This window comes from Protopterus annectens, chromosome 10.part0 (genome assembly GCF_019279795.1).
Source record: "Protopterus annectens isolate FY-2018-M chromosome 10.part0, PAN1.0, whole genome shotgun sequence".
In the NCBI taxonomy this organism is placed as follows: Eukaryota; Metazoa; Chordata; order Ceratodontiformes; family Protopteridae; genus Protopterus; species Protopterus annectens.
In genome coordinates, this window is record NC_056744.1 from 203,619,595 (window position 1) to 203,624,577 (window position 4,983).

The window sequence follows — 4,983 nt, forward strand, 5'->3', positions numbered from 1 at the left end:
GGAGGGTGATGGAGTCCATACCTGGGGTGAAAGGTCCTATGGTAGAATATATGGTGAATAGGGACCACACAGGAACACTGACACGAGAAGGGGATGAGAGGGATATTAGCAAGCAAAATGCCCTCACTACTGTCTGTTGCATGCCAAACCCTAGAGCATGTTAATGGGTTAGTACTGTGGGGTTAAGGCTTAACTACAAAACCCCAATCCCTCTGTGTAGATGACAGCACTATGCCCTGCTACTCTGACCCTCAGATTGAGTGGAATGAATGAACCATAGAGCTCTTGCCCCAGGTTGAACAAACATATTAGTCACGTTGCAAGAGAGGGGCTGATGGTCAGATGGGCTAGAAGGAAAAATATTAATTATCATTTTTATATTTTACATTCTTTGTAGTTCATTTGGCCGTGGTGGTACAGTGGTTAACATTGTCACCTCACAGCAAGAGATTATCCCATTCAGTTCTCAGCTGGAGCACTTTCTGTGCAGAGTCTGCATGTCCTCCCTGCAGTCGAGTGAGTTTTAAAGACATGCAGTTAGGTGCGTGAGTGTATGTGTGTACTTTCTGTGAAGGCTGGGTGCTGGGCTGGCAACTTGACACAGTAAAAATTCCACTGCCATTCAGTTTGTGGACCAGTGACTCACTGTGCTGACCCTTAAAGGGAGAAGCTGAAAGACATTGCTTTTACATTTTCTGTAGTTCATTCCACAAGACAAATATAATAAGTTTAATTACATAATTGATTTGTTTATGTATGTATAGTTCTATATCTTACAAGTTAGAATCCTATATTAGACTTTAATTTGTATATTTTTTTATTTTATTTCTGTTTATCCATTCTTATTTGGAGTTATCTCACAGGAATCCAAAGAAAATTTGACTTCCCTGATGGACATAGTTAATTAATTAATTAAGTATCTAGCTAATTAATGACAAATACATTGTAGTACTCAGTTTAGCATGGTGGAAATTATTTGTTAGGTTAGGTTTTATAAAAATGCAACCTCCATTTAACAAATTTTCCTTACAAAATTGTACAGACACCAGAAACTGCTATCTTCCATTTCTGCCAAGATTTGGTTATCTGACAGGTGATAAACAATGTTTTTTTAAACCAGAACTGCAATCTTTCTTGCCCATTTACCTATGTGGTCTTTGTGATATAGAGTTAGCCTGAAATATTAAGTTCACAGAATGCTCAGCTGCACACTTGAAAATCTGTTCCCTGGATTCATTAATGCTCCATGTAAGAATAGGGTTATTCTCACATTGGAGCGTCCCGTGTCCACATAGAACAGCAGCTCACCATGCATATGCATGAAGGTGTGCTGCTGTATTTCTACATGAATATGGGTCTGTGTACGAGCACAGGGATGTGTCTGAGAGCAGTGTTCTTACAATATACACGGTCCCTGCACTCTAGAGTTGCCATACAGCAATACAAAAGCAGTGAAAGTGTCCACAGACATCTGTTAGTGTCCGTGGACATATCCTCATCTTCTTAGAGCAAAAAGTCTGGACAAAGCCTAAAATGATGGGGAGACAAATAAGAGACAGGTTTTAAAAATAGCTCGTACAAACTTAGAAAGTTGATAGAATAATAAGTTATGCATTAGCATGAATTTTCTGAAGGATGTGGAGTCCTAATCTTAAATGTTTCGTCATTAACAATGACTTCAATCCTCAGCTATTTGCCAGAAAAGTACAGATTTCAGGAGGAACACACTAGAAATCTGGACACTCTGTGAAAATCTGTACAATTGAGAGGTATGTCCGTGGAGCTTACCTCTCAACTATTTTTGAAATGTATACAGATAGTTGTCTCATATATTTTGGTGTGTTCCTCCTAAATTGTGTACCTCCCTGACTCCACAGGACCAAAACATTAAGCTAATGCAAAACCTGTTTATTCTATCAACTTTCTAAGTTTGTAACAGCAATACACAGATAATGGTGCAGAAAGCAATGTGCAAACCCCTACAGTAAATAAAAATAAAACAAATATATATTTTTTTCTGTCCGCAATAAAGTTTAATCGTAGCTGAGCGAGAGTGCAGGTCGTGCAGCTATGCTCAGCCTAGCTTACACATCCCAGTGAGCTAAATACAAATATACAGCCAAAACACTTTAAAGTGAAACAGTGTAGTAGTTACAGCTTTCACTTAGCAAGCAGGCATTCGTGGTTCGAGTCCTCATTCAGTCCATTCATTTTTATCTGTTAAAAAAGTATGAAAATATATTTTGTTATCAGTAGGTAGTGAATAATATATATATTTATTAACCAGGGTAGAGTAGCAGGTCCAAATGTGAGGTGTCAGTGTAGTACAGATGTGAAACCCCCATAGAAACATAAGTGTCCCATACAGCATAGCCACAAAAGGATGTATTGTAATGAAAGCACATAGGGGAATGTTATGGAAGGTAGACATTCATATCATAATATGAAATTTATGAGGAATCAACCCCACAATGGAAATATGAACAATGCTAACTTGTGCTAGCTATGCTTACCCAGTATAAGTCTTGCTTAAATGTAAATTCTAAGTAGGAATTAGTGTAGCTAAGCGGATTTGCGCACTGGTAAGCAGTGCTTAACATCTACCCTTCTAAGCAATGCTTATACCAGCTAAGCGGGTTTGCCCGGTGCTTATCTTAGATTAGCATATTCAAAACCATCCAATCACAGCAAATGGCAGGAAATCAGCCGTATTTAAACCTCACAGGTGGGAATACAGCTCATAACCGGTTGTAGCTCCCTACTGTAGGCACTATAGCTGGTGTTGGAGAGGGTGTGCACATTCGGGTGCAGTGCTGGGGCACACAGGAGTTCAGGGTCATGGTAGGACTCCTTGTAAAAAAACATGATATGAGACTGTTGCAGGACCAGTACAAGTGCTCCCAATACTAAGTGGAGGCCTGGGAAAGTCTTGCCCGAAATCTCACCAGTGCCACTGGCATCCCTTGGACTGGTGAGCAGAGCCAGCACCACTTTTCTGACTTGAAACAGAGGAAGAAGGAGCTCTTGAACCAGTGGGTCCAAGATGCATGGCAGAGGAATGTCCCAGGCTTGTGTAAGTATTAATATCAATTACTGTTTACCAAAGTCCAGCCTGTGTGTGTGTGAAGGATAGGTATGCATAAATGTTTTTCTATCTTTGAACCAGGAATCCATGCAAGCAGGCTGCTAAGGCTAGTTGTAAGGCTGGTGAATAGCAATCTAGCTTGTAGTATTCATACTATATATATGTATATATATATATATATATATATATATATATATATATATATATATATATATATATATATATCTATCAAGGAGTAGAATGTCACCTTGCAGTATTAAAATGGGTATGGTTTGTACTGAATAAGCCAGACAATATTACAATAATAGTCTCATATAGGTTATATATAAATAAAACTGTAGCTGCTTGTCAATAAAATTCCAAACCTTGGACTAGTTGTGTTTACTTTGGTATTGTATGAATTGACATGTGTACAGGTTATGCACAGTAACTATAAGCTCTGAAAGCATTAAACAATCAAGTTTCATCTGACAAAGTTAGTGCCTCTGTTGGACATTGCATTAACTGATATGAAATGCTTCTTACACCAAAATCTGATATCTGAATAGTAATGTTGTGTTAACCACTGTTTTCCACACTGTGCTATGTCAAAAGGTATGTATAGGAATGTATGCATAAGAATGTCGTAATTACAAGGTCAGACTGTACAAGCAAGAGAGAATTAGACAAAAAACATTCAAGGAAAAGACAGCAGTTTTGCAATAGCTTGTTCTGATGAAACACATAAACTTTTGTTGTATTTTATGCACAAACAAGCACGGTTTGCATCCCGGAAGTGGTAGTAAGCTGTATGCATAATTTCACCTAGGATTTTGTGAATATGTGTAGAAACAGTCAGGTAGTGTTAAGAGAAATTTCTTCCACAGGTCTTCCAGGTAACAAAAGGTATAAAGTAGCTATAAGAAGGCTGTAGTTATACTGTGTCCAGCACCCACAGTCCAACCCCAAGGCTGCAAATGACAGCAAGATAAGTACATACACCAAGTGGTCTCCCCCGAGAAATGTTCAAGTGCCATGCTGTCACAGCTGCTGGTCCCTGCTGCCAACAACCAGGGTGACTGATAGAAATCAAGGCAGAGTATGGCAGGAACACACACACACACACAGTATGACTGCACATATGTAACCCTGACTATGTGACTATGAGTAGAAACAGTCAGCTAGTGTTAACAGAAATCGCCTCCACAGGTCTGACAGGTAAGAAAAGGTATAAAGTAGCTATAAGACGGCTGTAATTATACGCTATGTACAAACATACCACTGCCCAACCCAAGGTCATAGGTTGTTGTAATAATACCTGTAGAATAATGATTAGAGCAATGCTCATTAAAGCTGTGAGCACTGCAAGAATCTACATTTGTTAACTCATTCCCTCCAAGGGAGCTCTGGAAGTTTGCACTGTAACTTACAATGGGTGTTGTCTAAGCTTTTTGATAGTCAAATTATGTCTTTACATTTCAAATAAATATTCTTATCTCTGAACCATAGGGGTTGCTAAAGTGTAAATGGCAAACTCTTTAGCATAATTTATTTTGAAAGCAATATTCTTTAAGTTCTAGGTCTTAAACTGGATTTTATAAGTCACAGTAAAACAATAGCTATTAAGCTTGTAATATTTTGTAAACAACTTGCAATATCTCAGCAACCACTTGTTACACACACAGTTGGCAGCATTTTATTCACTCAGCAGAGAGATTTCATATGGGGCAAAGCAATTACATCTGTGCTACTTCATTGCTGAAATATTTACAAAAACATGAAATTTATGATAGTATAAAATATGATATGAACAACAATTAATTTAAATTTACCTGCACTAGACAGAGGTCAAATACCAATACCATAATGTTTGCCATTGTATAAGTTTTAAGATGAAATATTTTAGTTTGTATGCAGTA